Source organism: Paramormyrops kingsleyae, chromosome 10 (genome assembly GCF_048594095.1).
Source record: "Paramormyrops kingsleyae isolate MSU_618 chromosome 10, PKINGS_0.4, whole genome shotgun sequence".
NCBI lineage: Eukaryota > Metazoa > Chordata > Actinopteri > Osteoglossiformes > Mormyridae > Paramormyrops > Paramormyrops kingsleyae.
Window position 1 is genome coordinate 19,992,159 of NC_132806.1, and position 16,950 is coordinate 20,009,108.

A 16,950-nucleotide genomic window follows, 5' to 3' on the forward strand; every position below is an offset into this window, starting at 1 on the left:
GTTGGGTTGAGGGGGTCTGGAACCAATCCCTGATGCTAGGGGCACAAGGCAGGGAATAAGCCTGGATGGGGTGCCAACCCATCACAGCTAATCCACGTCCACACAACAAATTTATGATCTATAGCAGCAAATGATGTAGACTTTCAACAATTATTTTGTTAGATTGTTATTATTTTGTTTTATTCACAAAAATCTATATTATAGCTTACAGTTTAACATATCGATACAATGGCACTATTAATATCTAGATATATGGGTTGAATACATTTTTTAAGCATACTAATACTGGAGATGGACAGCAGTGTCCCACAGTATACCACCTGCTACTTCAAAATGTATTTACACATAAAACAAAAAGCATATAAGACATAGAGGTATACCAAGTTAGAGTAGGGTAGCTTAGATCTTATTAAAATGAACGGAGAGTAGACTCTTGGTTTACTTTGAAACTATACTTTGTACTTTCGTATTATTTTGATCCCCAGTGCTATACATTCATCATTACCACTGAGAAAACAGATGGATGATATGTGACAGACATCGTGGAGAGCCTGGAACTTCACCTGCACTGACATCACGGCCACCGAAAATTAACACAGACATAAATTTACTTGTTTACATGTGTCTCCAGCTGCTTGCACTCGGAGCTGGACAAAGTCCTCTGGATATATTATCAGCTACCTCATTCCTCGAGGGCATCTCCCCAACTGGGCCTTTCTCTCTAAACCGAGAATCCTGCAAGGGGAAACAGTTAGAGAAAAAAAAAAATAGAGATTACTCCAGTCATTTGTAGGAATTCAAAAGTAGCATGAATGCTTGGGGGACTGGAGAAGCCTCAGTGATAAATCTGAAGGCACTCACTGTCAGTTGCATGGCTTCATGTTTCTGTGCATCAAATTATAAAATAAACCGGCTTGATGAGCGGGGATTTAGCGAAAGCTCCCCAGTTTCCATTGCGCACGCCGTCACCACTCAGTGCACGGGCACGAACGCAGCACGCACACCCACATGCAGACGAAGCATCTACTTTGATCAGTGAGTTAGGGTGCAGCCTGGCCTGGATCACAGTCAAAAGTAGAAGATGGAACAAATCTAGGATTACGCAGACCTGGGGGGCAATAGGACGAGCACGTTTGATCCCTCAGAACGCTGATAGCCTGCCTCATCAAAGGGAGTGACAGAGGCACTACACATGCCTGCAGTCAGAAGGAGCTTTGGGACAAATGCATGTCAGAAAGGGCGCTATACAAAAGTTAGCTACATTAAATTTAGGAAGCGGGGTCTAACGGAGGGTAACAAGAATCTATGAGAGTTTGAGCCCAAATATGTACAGTGGGGTGGTAGATATAACCTTTATTTGGGCAAAAAAAACATTGCATCACCTTTCTTATGCAAACATGCTGTGCATATCATTATGAGGGTAATCATGGCATTATTTAACAGAGCTGTCTTGCACAAATTGCAATGCCAGGCGTATGACCAGACAAGAAACTGGAATGGGATTATGTTGTAGAAATGCACAGTGGGTTAGAATGCCGATACCATTTCTCCCCACTTATCTTTATAGAGGCATAACATACTGGCGTTAATTAACCGCAGTGCTCTCCTGATGCACGCATGCAGTGAATTCCTGGTCTATGAGCAGAGGGGGACTGTAGGAGGCATTGTGAAGGTACCTGGGGATAAAAAAAGACCACAGCTAACCACAGAAATGGTACGAGAAAAAAACAGCACTGAGATCATGTGGTGTCTAGATGCACTGAGAGTCTCTTTTGAGGATATTAGTGTTTGTTTTCCATTTGCAGTGTATTGGGGTTTTTATGATAATGACCATTATGTGTTTGCCTAGCATTTGGTGTAATGGAAAGCTTTTGATTTGTATTTTGGGTTTATGGTACAAAAAGGGTACAACGGCAATTATCCTAGTGAATTGTTTACTTACAGCATTAGCCAAAGTCAACTTCTTTAGCCATTACGACACTTTGCTGGGTCTCAGTTCCCTGTGCTTATCTCTGCCTCTAGTTACACAGAATTCCATTCCAAAAGATACTTTTTCACAGGGTTTTAACACAACTTCCTTGTACTCCCTACCGATTAGACACTAATAGACGATGACAGTACAGTATGCGCAGTTCAAACCATCGCAAAAAAGAAACTGATTGGAACTAAACACTCTTCTCTGCTCGAAAAACAACATGAATATTGTCTCCCATAATCTGGGAATCAGGGCTGACAGATTTAACAGCTTTGAACTGTTGCTTCTAATCCAGTACAGAAAAAGTAAATACTTAGGACGGGCCAAGGAGAAAAGGATAAAAGAGACCTACTCTGTCTCAGTGTCAGACTTTCCTGCAAGTACACTGTAATAGCATGCTTCAGCTATAATTACATCATAACTGAGCACTTCCACATCGATTTCAGGAACTACTGGAATCTATCTATTTTATTATCAAAGAATCCCATTATTTGGTTTTAAATTTAGCAATATTTTAATTAGCTTTTAAAAAAAAACAGTTAATTGTTTTATCCATTACAATTCAATATCTAGTCCGGCAATATTGTCCACTGCTTCTGAATTTTTAATTAGGCAGTAAATAGCTTTGTGGTTAAGGAAATTAACATGAGAGTGTTTCTGATTCAAGTCTCATGATACCTCTGCTATTGTCCTCTCGTGATGCACACATGACTTGCTCCTGCAAAATTTCAGACTACTGTGTATAAATGATGAATTGTGCTTCAGAAAAATGTCATATGTCCACATTCTGTTGTCAACAAAGAGCTACAGTTATCACATTTTGTTTAGTTACATGACATTCTCATGTAGTTAAGGGGGGTTATTGTATAATATTTTGGCATTTGGCTGTGGTTTTTCTATACCAAATTGTTCAATTTTTGTGGATGACACAATGGTTTTACCCACATGTTTTTTGTAAAATTGCGAATGGGATCGTACATGGAATAGCCTTCTCTATGCTTTATTTCTTGCAAGCTGGAATGGTGGAGTACCTAAATTATAGCTGTCACATGTCAGCCATAAAGTTCACCAGCAACTCCTTCTTTGGGTGGATGCTCTGTTGAATTTCATTTTGTCCCCTGCATAGAACATGTTGAGATATTTGCGTAGAATGGAAAGATTTTTAATAATCTGTCTTTGGAATTTCAGGGTACAATGCAATGGAATGGAGCGGGCAAAGTCATTCCCATGACAGAAGTCTGTGTCTTTCCTCTGAAGCCTTGGGTGATGGCGTGCATTATTTTGCAGCTCTGTTTTCCCCCCCAAAATGCCAGTCTATGCAAATTTGCAAAAGTCTGCCTATGAGTTTAAAAAAGCACACACAGCAATCCTGTAAACATTCTATTTCACACATTATTTTTAAAGAAAATTTAAATCTAGACCTGCACATTTGAAAGTTTAATAAGGAGAAGACAAGTATGAGGCAGCAAAAAAGAAAGCCACATATATATTGTAACATGATATCTCCCATAATTTTAAATAATGCATAACTAAATGAGAAAAGGGAAATGCTATTCTTATCAACATAGATAATAACTGACTATAAGGCATTCTTGCCATCATGTGGCTGTTTTTTCAAATTTCATATGTCACTTGATATCTTATCTAATAAATTTTAATATATTTAGAAAGACGAAGTAAGGCGTTACGTATTTGTGTCTCGTTTATTCATTTGTATGTTTATCGGTATTATTGTACGAGCCGCTGTATCTCAGTGAGGAACCATTGGATATGAGCTTTTGACGCACCGAATACAAATGAAATGTGCTTCTAATAAAACCAAAACACTGAGCAAAATGGAAAGGATAAAGGATCATTAAAGAGGAATTCAACGCATATTCAAGGTGAGATGAGAAACAAGATGAAGAAAAAGGTTCACGCAGAATGGTCGGTATAATCAGGCAGAAAAGCCAATAACGATCAATATTACGATGCTACTAACTGAGCGACCATGCGTTCATTTGTTCAATGCGATATTTGTTTTGTATTTCTCAAAGTAGCTTTCATGGTTCCATATCGGCTTTTCTCAAATTATCCTCTAATTATCCTTCTAATCGTTTTCCTAGTAGTTTAATGTGGTGCTTCTGTTTTTTATATATAATACTCTCCGCAGTTACCCCAAAGCTCTGACTTCAGATGCAGTTTAGGAGGACGTGTGCAAGTACTGCATGAGCACAGTAGTAGGCCTGAAATGCTGTGCCAGGTGAGGGGGTAACGTAGAATAAGGTGTGGGAGGGGGGGGGAATAATAATGGCACTGGGTCTGGAATCTGAGTATGATCTGGCTCTAAAGTCAGCATAAGTCAGAGAGATTAGATAAGGAGAGATGTTAGAATACGGGCAGAGATGTATACAGAGTTACTTAGCAGCTACTGTACATGAGCAGCTCTGGGGGGAGGGCTGGGCTTTCTCTGTCTAACGTGATTGTAATGCGAAGCATGAAAGGAAATTGTTTATAACAGCAGGCAGCAAAATATGGTTTCATTGTTCTCTAATGAGAAAACTTGCTCCCTGTTTTTTGCAGTAAAATTCCATGTGTATGTCACTCAGTCTCAGACGGCCAAACCCAGTGGAACAGATAAAGGTTAAAATCCTCCTTTAACTAGACTACCTTCGCTTAACCAGTAAATAAATATGAAATTTGGTGTAATGTTCCTGTATTTTCTAATTCTAATGACAATCCTCTAAGTGTCCTGTCTAGAAAGTGAAGGATTGTGTTGTGTGTGGCAAAGAGTGTTCATTTTCTTTTATATAAATAATGGTATTTACACCATTTACTTGAAATGATACATATGCAGTGTCATGACAGTGTCTCTGCGACTCCCACTCTGGTGTCCTTGGAAGGAGAGGAATGCAGTTCTGACTAGTGACCCCTCCAGATTGGAAAAGCCTCCCAGACACCAGACATAGAGGAAATGACAGCCATGACCTCTGACTGCCCTTCAACCCCATCCTAAACACTCTTCTGATTGTTTCTCTCCCTTTCAGACAAGCTTGGGCCTCGACGGACAGCCTGATCCCTGGACTTCACCACAGCCTAGTCACCCTCTATCTCTCAGCTGCCCTTTGGTTGAATAAAAGCACTTTTTATATGGTCTATAGAAGCAATAATTCTTTTTGTTGGTTTAATGTTGCTGAGATATGAGGAGAAAAGGACCCATGCTGGTGTTTTTCCTTATTGGTGGTAATATATGCAGAAAGAAAAAAAAATACTCGAATAATTATCGAAACATGTGGAACTCCGTATTTACCCTGCTCATATTTCACTTCAATATGCAACACATTTCTGTTACATGTAGAGATTTGCTTAAAAACAAGCTTCACACAGGCCAAAGCTACCAGGCTATGTAGCTGAAAAGATTCATTATTATAATTCTTCCGGCATAACAGAAAAACATTACAGCATTTACAACTGTACTTAAACTCTAAACCTCTAGTTAAATATCTCTAGTTGTTCTTCTAGTTAAACTCTAAAGCTCTAGTTAAATATCTCTAGTTATTCCTATGTCAGTGACATTTTTTATGGGCGGGGGCTAAATATGTTAGGAGCTACTAAACCTATATTATTATTGTTGGGAGACATGTTTGTGATACCTTATTATAATACATTTGCAATACCAATAATATTAGCCTTTATGGTTATTTTAACCAAAGGTACATCTCAAGGAAGATTGCTTTATGATGAATATGCATCAATTAGCCTACGCTAAGAACGGCTCAGTAAGTACAAAGCTTAAAAACTGTATAGTGTTGGGATCTAATGGAACTTATTTTACAGATGAAAATTCAATTCATGTTCATTAACTGCACAATGGCTTCAGACTCAGCATATTTCTATCTGAGTTAATAGCTTTTTGGCTGTTTCTTAAACACACTATTGCCTTACTACTGCATTACTGCAAATATAGATTTTAATCATTTCCAGAAATAAACCCAATTTCTTTTGGATGAGGTTACTTTTGATTCTTAAAAAGTTTTTTTTTTCAGCCTAAAGCTACTTTAAATCAAAGCAATGTATATATCTAATATGTGTTAGTTTTTTATACTGTTTTAACAAATATATTCCACTACATTTTTGTTGAAGGAATTTTATACCAGTGTTTCCCCACCTGGGCCTTCGGGGACGCCCAGAAGGACCATGTTTTTGCTCCCTCCCAGCTCCTGATAGCAAAACCGTGGACTTTCTGGGGGCCCCCGAGGACCAGGTTGGCAAACATTATTTTATACAATGCTCCCTGCTTATGGGTGCATCAGCAGACCCAGTTCTGGGACTTGAACCAGTAACCTTCATCTCTCTAACTACCACTAACCCACATGTTTCTCCACCGATGCCTCTGACAACATGAAAGCTCAGACTCAAAGAGCACGTCCTCAGAGAAGTGCTGCAGCTCTAAAAATGTGTCTTAACCTCTGCAGAGAAGACAGGGGAGCAAACTGGCAGCTGGGGAATGGATCTCTGTACAATGGCTACACCTTAAGGAGGGTGGGCCAGTATAGCTGTGATTCAAAGGCTAATTACCTTCAACCTTGCCAGACTGAAGATCTATCACAACTGTTTGTCAGTAAGACGGAGTGCCAGCACTGTCCTGAATTCACAGCTACAGTAGCCGAGTCCTCTTTTATGGGACAGAAACAATGTTTTTTACGGAAGTGCAAGCTGTAAGAGGTCTGTGTGTGCATTAAGGCTTTTGTTTTCGTCTTCTTCATTATATTTCTGACTCATTTGTGCTTTATTCATTTGTTTTCTGTAGTAGTATTAGAAAATATAAAAGAGAATTTTCCTGATTTAAAACAAACATGCGAAGATGTATTTATATATTTTTTTACAAAGCAATTTCTTCAGGAAAAGTTATATATCTCTGTGTGTGTGTGGTTGTGTATAGAAGATAAAGAATAATTTTAGTCTAAGTACTGGACTTAGGTTAGTAGTTGACAGACAGACCATTACACACATTTATCATGCATCGCACTGCTAGAACAGGAATAAGGTGAGTTCTGAATGTTATTTGACCAAGAGAACTAAGCTGCTCACAAACTTCATTAACTGATTAAAATGCAAGACTGCAGGCGCTATGAGGAATTCATTCAGGAATAATTTAGCAAAAATATAAATAAAATTTTAAATAGAAGTGTACTAGCAAGGATGATCAAACATTTTCAGAAGATCCTAGGTTTCCTCACTTAAAAAAATAACAAATGGAATGTATGAAAGCTCAGTTCACAAATAAAAATATTCTGCTGGCTATATATATATATATATATATATATATATATATAACTAAAAATAAAAATCAGAATTCACTTTATTCACCATGTACTACTCCATATACTAGGAATTTGTTTTGGTGGTATTGGTGCTTACATTCACAGGTAATACAGAAGAACAAAGAACATAAATTAAGAAAATTAGATAAGTAGAAATAAAATAGAGGGAATTAAAGGGAACAGAGGTATATTGAATACTGGAATATAAAAATATGAAAACTGTATGATGTCCATATATATAAAAACATGAACATATGAAAAAAGTGCAAATACCCACATGAAATCGATAATATGTTGAGGTTAGAGGTGAGGAGGTTCAGTGCATTGACTGCTAAGGTACTGCTTGTACTTGTTCATGCACATGGGGGGAATATTGGCTTAGGAGGTCTACCTTATTTATTTTATAGCCCAACTCTTCCAAACACACATTTGCACAGAGCACATTACCTGAGGGGTCCTGGAGGAGCTATATTTGATCCAAACATCATCCAAACATCACTCTGTTGTGTTGCCTGTCATTGGAGAATCCGCCCCCTCACGCCTCCTCAAAGCCCTTTCCCTGTTTCTGCTTCCCGTGCCGTAATCTTTAACAGACAGCTGCCTAAGGATGGCAGCCACGTCTGACCGTATCAGAGCGGGCTTCCAATCACGGCTCCGAAAATAATTATGCATCTACTCATAGCACCAAAACAGACATTCTGCGGAGTGATAGGATTCTAATCTCGTTGAGTGCTTTTCATAATGAGGTGGCATGTAAGGATACTGAGAAAACAAAGGAACATAGATATTGACAGTGAAACAGACATCATGTAAAAAAAAAAGCTAAATGCCATTAAATAAAGCACACTGAGGGCAAAATGCCATTTTCAGCTTTACTACAGGCTTTAGTTCTATAGTATTCCTTTTATTTGTTTTTTTGGTACATGATTCATAGTTCAAATATGCAGATTGTGTTCATTCCAGCTGTCAGTAGAACCCCTGGATCCTTGTGTGTTTACACTGTATCTTCCATTAGCACAGTGTCTGCTGTGTTTTGAGATGATGTATAATAGGGTGATTGATATTAAAACACAGTACGTCAACACAACTTGATGTTGCATTCGGTAATTGCTGTATTAGATGCAGAAGAGTCACTCAGGGCTTGATGTTTTCAAATTGCTATTGAACTAATTATGTATTTGCATATTCTTTACTGTGACAGATGTATAATCTGCTCCAGAGTCACATTAAAACAATCAAAAATAATAAATGCATTAACTGTAAAGTTTATCCTTCTTTGCTTTTCTCAGTATTATTAATGGAATGCAATTAACATACCATCCATCCATTTTCCATAATCACTTATTTAGTGTCGCCCGAAGTAAATCCCATAACGCACAAGACAGGAGACCTCCAGGGTGAGATATCACTCCAAAAGAGGGCACACAATCACAGATAATGTCACACACTCTGGGAATATTAGGAATATCAATAAACCATTGAACATACAACAAACAATTTATATATACAGCATAGAATATTAACTGGCAAACCAAAAGATACGTCAGAGCATCCTAAATATCACAGGAATGATGTAGTTAATGAGTGGGGAACTTAGTCATTCTAACAGGAAGTAGCAAGTTTGGGGGGGGTTATTAACTTTTCAATAGAAACAGAGGAGGATCTCATTACCATCCTAACAGGAAATGGCCCCTGAAGGAGGGGCTTAATTATCATCCCACAGGAAATGGCATCATGGGAAAGAAGTCCTGCTATCATTCTCAGAGGAAATTACCCAATCACTGTTGCAGCGTAATATTAAAGCATATTTTCTAGTAAGCCATTTGCGTGTGTAGTGAGAGTGATTAAGGTGAGCGGTTATTTTTATAACAGTCCTAGGGGATCATTTTTGACTCCATTTATGGCATTAATCTGACATAAGGAGACCACATGGCCTTGGCCCGTTCCTCTGTAATCATGTCTAATAGAAAAGACACAAGTTAACAAGACAGAAGCGAACAGTGGGGCTATCATGTGCCAGCATTCACTCACAGTGGTATTTTCCATCTGCTCCAGAACTCATGCCATGCAGGAGACTTAATTTCGCAGACATTAAAGATGCACTATAACCGTTTCAGCTTCACACGAAGGCTGAAGCCGCTGGGACTCTTTCCCACCAATTTTTAGGGCAATAAGTTAAGTTGTGGAGGGGGGGGGGGGGGGGGGGCGTAAATCCTGAGAGTCCTGGTTAGGGATCTTCATGGCTTGTACTTACCTGGAGCTAAAGGGTCAGGAAGATAAGTGCAGTATTTAATCAGTCAACTGAGCATGTTTGCCCTAGGGAGATTTACGAGACCAGGTTCATTTGGTACCTCTAGTTTGGGGGCTGTTATAATCTGACATATTCACCTGAGTGTACACTCAAATATCGAAAGAACTGCTGCATAACTGGTTAGTGGAATACTGCAGGTGCTATATTTTTATATTCTCTAAATATATTAAAACATATAATTGTCTTGGGAATAGTCTTGGAAAAAATATATCTCATTTATTGTTTCTAAAGTGATATTTGCCTTGATGGAATCTTTTCAACATAGCTGTGCTTTTGAGTGCTCAAGGGGGTGAGAGTTCAAATCAAGGGTAGGGGACCAAACATAAAAGAAGCTTCTTTGTGATTCTACAGAGCCTCTGGATAACACTTTCAAGATACTGTACGTGGCAGAATCACATTGTAATCCACAGGCATCGTGTGCTGCAGGCAACGTTATGTGTCAATAATGGCAAGCTTCAGATTAAGAAATTGTTCTCCAGAGGTGGATTGATAAAATACTTTATAATTACAGGTCATGACAACTACTCTTGCTTTCATGTTCAGTGCACACGTACAATACCAGTCAAAAGCCTGGACACAACTAACCAAAGAAAGGTGTACAGTATTTGTGCTATTCTTTACATTTTATAATAAATATCAGAACATATAAACGATAAAATAACATATATGAAATTATGCACAGACTAAAACAGTATTAAACAAAAATATATAATAATTTGTTGGGGGGGCAGCTCTGTAGGTTAGGACTCAGATGGTTGTTGGTTCAACAGAGTGATCCCACCATTGGACCTTTGAGCAAGGCCCTTAACCCCAGTTGCTCCATGGACTGGCTGACCCTACTGTCTCCTCTATGCCAGTTCCATGAGGTGGCCTCCTGGGATGCCTTTCCAGCTGTCCTGAAGGAGGTCCCACATATGCCACTTTTCTTTCACACCTTTGTAGGCGGTTTGGTGTGTCCAAACTTTTGTCTGGTACTGTAAATGTGCAGTGCTTGTAGGTAATATGTAATATGTAACAATGTATATGTTTGTAACATTCTGTAGACTGGCATGTCATACAAACTGAAATAAATGCAGTTTTAGTTGCATATATAGAACCATGATACAGATCAGTCATTTTCTGCTGATGTTTGTGCCAGAAACAGAACATGGTGCTGTGTGACATCAGGACATCCATACAAAATAGATTTAATGTGGGATTTCCCTTTTGAGGGATTAGGGCAGGAACAAGACAATCACAACTGTAAAACAAACGAGGTTGGTGGGAAGATTCAGTAGGGAAAATAACAAATCTTTTTGCAGAAAGAAAAATTAACACATTTCGCCTATATATGAGTCTTGGGAAGACTCTCAGGGTTACTAGAGGTCAAAATAAAACATAACAAAGCAAAATACAAAATGCTCACAGGAAACAGGGGCAACTGGACTACATTAACCCTGGAAATCTAACACTTCCACCCAAGACATCCTCTATACCACTTTATCAAAAGTCCTACATATGCAATGACCAGTCCATTGCCTTCAATTATTATGTTAGTACTCTCTGGCATCTGCGATCAATGCAATCAGCCATTAATCCTCCAACCTTTGTGGGCTTCTTGATTGTAATGTAGGAGCACATTCCTTCCATCATACTGCTGAATGAAACCTGTCCAGGGGCTGAACTTACCAGTCTGACCTAGACAAGCTGACATAGCTCACCTTCACAGTCCAGCCCTCCAAAACCGGATGCAATTAGAAAAATTGATAGGGCTATCTTTGCTGAGTTCAATTCCACCATGTAATTGCACTATTAACTGGAATGTCATTTTGAATAAAAAGTGTCCCCCCCCCCCCAGATCATTTTACCCTTGATTACTATTTAGCGTTTGACTTTCCTATAACCATTCCTCATTATATTCACCGAATTCATCAAGTGTTTCTCTATTTTGGAATAATTTATGAAACAAACAAACAGTTGCGCAAAATGGATTTATGTTTGCTTTTTGATTGTGATGTCAGAATCGATGTCACAATGGAAAATATATGCCGTATAAGTAACATAAATGCATCATTGTTATAATGATTCTTATTATCACTACTACTATTTTTATTACTGCTGTTATTGTTATGAAATGAAGCATAATAGCCAGAGTGTCACATTGTTATGACCTCATCAGAATGCAACTCCACCTCAAGCAGTGTTTCTGCACAGGGTTTCTAGTTTTGTCCTGCCATTAAGAGTGACTGGATCTTGATTGATGGAGAAAGAAAAGCATTAATGGAGGGGAATGAGAGGCAGCCCTGAGCAGGGGGTACATGACATCAGATTTATACTAACAACATAGGGCAAAGGAGAAGGCAGGGCATAGTAACACAAGCATAATGCTGGCCTGGGAGCTAACCACACAATCCATAAAAGGAGGAATGCTACAATGTATATCTAGGGAGTATTTACATGACAAGTAGTCTTTCGCGGTATGTCTACACATTTACAGACAATATAACTATGGCCGTGGGATCCTGAAAACCAACATGTGTTTGGTTAATTTCCTTGTCCTCACCAGGCAAGAAAAGATCAGATGACTGGCTCTCTCACTCACGGCATGCAAACAAAATGACAAACTTAATAGCTGCCCAGATGACCATGGCTGCATGATTGACTTGAAACATGAAAGTCACTCCGAGCACAAGGGCTTTCACCCAATGGGACAGAATACCTCTTCACTTTTGTCAAAGTCAATTGGCCACAAGGCATATAGATTAACTAAATCATATGAATGTAACAGGCTTCAGCTTCACCTACACAGAAATAATAAAAACCAACTCCGGTCTCCAAGAAGGCTTGGCACGGGCACGGATACACAGAACATTCTGATTTTGCGACAGTTTAAGCAGTAGAGTAAGCTGTAAAACCAAGAGAGTGCTGATTTTACGTGTGTTATTTAATTTCTGTCCCAATGCAGACCATCTGCACAGGCCACATATGTAAAATGCATCTAAGGCCTATGATTTAGCCCCTCAGAAGTGCCTTTCAAGGACATATAAAGGAAAGTGAAATCAGGCCTGGTGTTGCGTGGAGGGGGCTCCTCCCACTCCAGGGCACTTCTGATCTGATTCAAAGGCCATAAACTACCAAGCTCCTGCAATCCTCCTCTGCAAGACACCAAGTGGGTGTCATAGCAAGCAGGCAGTCGCAGCTGCTGCGGAGGAGATGAGCCGTATGTCCAGGGGCTCGGCTCAGAGGAAACACCTCTGGGGGGGGTGGGGAATACAGGGTGGGGGGTCAGATCAAGGCAAGTCGAGGTCCAGAAAGCAGAAATCCAGACCAAAATTTTGTTTCAACCAACCAGTTCAGTATAAAGAGTCACAGAGTGCTCAACAGGGTGGTTAAAACAAATCTTGGTCTGGATTTTGGTTCTCTAGACCTGAAATTTCAACCTCTGGACGCACCCACTTTTGAACGTCATGGACTGGGAAACAAACCACTTCACACATCTATCAGTCAAAAGCCTTGTTTTTTCCCATTAGTAATATTCCCTAAAGCTGGAATTAAGTGCATCAGTTACAGAAGTTAAGCTTCGCGGAGACGACGGCGCCATTAAGTTGGCATGGTGCTCCCACGTCTGCTGCTGCACACACTCACCGCGTAGCACTTTATCAGCTGGGTTACGGGAAGACAGAGCTATTATATTAATCTGCTCCAATCGCACTCGCAGGTAGCACAATAAAGAGGAAGAACCATGGAAGGCACCCCCCCCCCCCACCCACCCACAAGGAATTAACACCACCATACATCAAATTAAAGTGAATAAACACCAGGGATAAATAAAAATGTGAGTCGCTTTGTGAGCTTGGCAATCAATTACGCCGCATTTGGTATTTATGCATTACCTACGCGCAGCCTTGTCCTGTGAGTAATTAAGCGCGGCGTGAGCCCGGTCCTGGAGTGGTCCGGTGAATAATGGTCCTCTCACTGTGTCCCATTTTACGGCTGCCATTAGTGCTCACGCCCACACCAGGGCCGTTAATGGAAATGCACACGCTCTCTCCTGCGGCGAGAATGCGGATGGGGAGCCGCATTAGTAAAGCGCAACTCAGATGATGCTCAGGGTGGGTTTTTGGGCCTTTCCTTGCAGCCCTCACGCTGTGCATATTTCAAATCTACAGTACTGTGCAAAAGATCTCAGTCAGTCAATGTTTCAGGCTATTTATCCGGGGTGGTAAGTGTATATTTGCTCAGAAAAAAACACAATGCAACATTAGGACATACACAAAGGAACAATTACACAATATTAAAAAAAAACAGAACATCTTCTGTTCTCCATGAAGTTTCTGATATTTTGTTGGTAGAACAACAATGCTTTGGTTCCCAAAACCTCTCCTCAAAGGCACCTCATTTCATGTGTTTGCTAAATTTCACCACTGGCTCAATTAATCAGTTACCTTAATTAGTTAAATAACTCAATGAAGTATTGATTAGCTGATATGCTAATCGTTGAGTCAAAAAATGCATAGGGGTATTAGATGGTTACTGCATATACTGGCAGGAGAGGTTTTGGAGAGATTTTGAAGTGGCTCAGTCAACACACTTTGACAGATATGATATTATAGTTTAACACTAACATTAAGATCATTTAAACATCATTTACTCTTGCTGCATAAGAGTTCTGCACAGTACTGTATATACTGCATGCACTGTAAATGAATTCCATGACTCTAATGTCCAGTGCAGGGTTACCCTGTCTTCAGATCACAGAAGCTGGAGGCAGTGGTTACCTCAGATTGGACTGGGGGGGGGGGGGGGGCATCACAGGGCACACTGGTACCCATCAAAGATGCCAATTTGCAGTACTTCTTATCATCCGCGAAGTGCTTTACACTATGGGTGTAATTCCACACGGCCAACAAAAATGGATTCACTTGAAGTTTGGTCAGACCAGAAAATTTTACTTGCTGTATCTATAACCTTTCTTCTGTCTGAATAACTTAAGTGTGCATCTCAGAAAATGTATCACAGAATCGCAGCCCAACAAAGGCAAATGCTCTCCTATGCCCAAGGCGTGGGCCCAACTTTAACACAGAACATATTATGCCGTATATGAAATCACTCTCGCAAGAATACCCACTACATCTAAAAATCGCCATGGTTACCTAACTGCCATGTCAATGAATTACATTTAGCAGAAACTGGCCAAAAATCAGATTTCAATTCAAACAAATGACCACAAATTGTGTGGGGCCTATTGGGAAGCAATTATGAATGTAAAGTATGCATATTGCAGGATCTGTTGTGTTTGGCTACATCACTTCTTTCCCAGTATTCCAGGGAACAGGAATTCATTTACAGGTAAGCAGACTCTGTGTCCCACTGCGTGACCACAACATCTCAGCTCTCACAAATCATATTTCCTTGTTTTTTATTCTCAATAAGGAAAATAAAGACCTTTTTTCCTTATTTTCCCTGAGAGACAAGAGAATGAGTATTGAAGTCAATGAGGCATTCTGATTCCCAGTTCACACTCTTTACTGCACTGATAAATAGTGTATGAAAGCCTTAAGTAACATTTGTTGTTCTTTGCTCATCAGATATTCATTCTGACTACAGGCCTGGGTGAGATGCATTATGGGAGAGCTGAACTATGCTGTTATGCTGGGAAACTTACCTTGGAGACCTCCCACACAACCACAAACATAGACACACACACACACACACACACAGGATGGTAATCATACCTTTGTGGGGACTCTCCATTCATTTCTATGGGTAAAACTCTAATCCCAACTTAACCCTACCCAGCCCTAACCTTAACCATAAGTAACCAAACAAAATACGAGACTTTTGGCATCTTTACTTTTTTGATTGCATTCACAGATCTTTGTGGGGACCTGAAAAATGGTCCCTGCAACATCAAAATGACAAGTTTTTATTATATTGTGGGGAACATTTGGTCTTCACAGTGAAATATAAACCGAATCCACACACCCACCCACACACACACACACACACACACACAACAAGGCAAATTAATTCCTTAATTGTCTTTGCTTTACAGTTTCACCAATTGTTTATAGCTGACTGTCAGCATTTATGTGCCAATACTTTTCCAGTATCTGTAACGGAGTAAAATATCTGTAACATATACAGTAAGGTTCTTCTCCGGGAAGCCAGAAAAGCAGGTTTTTTTTCTACCTTGGGAGTTTTTGTTTCCTCTCTTCCATTGTTTCTACCTTCTTCTCTGACAAAATGAAACTTACCCTTCATTTTCACACGGCATATCCCGGCCATTTTCCCAGGCCGAGTGCACAAGATCGCAGGCGTCATTGATGTTCTCCTTGCACCCGCTCACCACTAAATCCATCACATCTGTTTTTCTCCTCGCCAATCGACCGCATCCAAGTTTGACAACTGAAATACACAAAGGTCAGCCCCCGACTTGTGGAGACAGAATTAGGAGGTTTACGGTCGTCTCGTGTGGCGATTGGCAGCAAGCTCTGTGCCATGTGCAATTTCAACAAATACAACAACAGTCACACCCCAAGTTCCAAGGGAAGCTAATTCTCAGTTCCCACTTGACGTTACCTCTGTCCGAGCCCCAACATCAATTCTCTTGCATGCATTTTTAAATTTAGAACACATCTTTTGCTGCCATGTTGACATTTTTGCAGAAGGGCCTGTAATATGGAGGTGGTACAATGACTCACCGGGTTGCACCTCTACCTTGTGTGGGTGGGATTTGCATATTCTCCCCATAGCATGCAGAATTCCTCCCGTAATTCTGGTTTCCAGCCGCAGCCCAAAGTCATGCAGTTAGGTGAGAGATGCATGTGCTGCTCGTGATGGATTAGTATCCTTTCCAGGGTCCTCCTGCCTTATGGCCTTAGAGTTCAGGTCTCCTCTGTAATCATGTACACAGTAAGCAGATAGAAAATGGATGCATAGACTGTCCTACGATGTATTAAAAAAGCACGAACTGGACGGTGTAAAAAAAAAATGCACATTTTAACAAAAAACAAGCTGAACATTCTTGTTGCATTTCATTAGATTGGGATCGTGTGTTGATGACCCTTTATACAATACGAATGTCAGAAAGTTGAAGTTGAGAACGCCCACACGCTCATTTCAGGGTGGTGTATGGTTAGTGTGCCCTAGAGGCCTGGAAGCCATTTGCTGAAGACTCCTCCTGGTTTTTTTTTGGTACTATATCTACCAAGACAGTTTCTCATTTCAACTCCACTGCTGTTTTCCAGGTTTTTATTTTTTTTAAGGTTTTTACTGAACTATTGTTATGGCAACCTGTGGTGCTCTTCTTGTTATTGTTAAACTGCTAAGAGCTTTGGGGAACTACATTAGGAAACACAAAAATGAACTAAATAGAACTG

General features: G+C 40.0%; 1 long non-coding RNA gene across 1 annotated transcript; it reads right to left on the bottom strand.

Annotated features, from left to right (window-relative positions):
• Positions 1-503: 503 nt before the first annotated feature.
• Positions 504-2,171, bottom strand: LOC140593173 (uncharacterized). The gene is made up of 3 exons (XR_011993436.1): positions 1,943-2,171; positions 1,581-1,676; positions 504-735 (listed from the first exon to the last, which is right to left on the bottom strand). It is a non-coding gene; the product is annotated as an uncharacterized lncRNA (long non-coding RNA).
• Between the last annotated feature and the right edge of the window lie 14,779 nt (positions 2,172-16,950).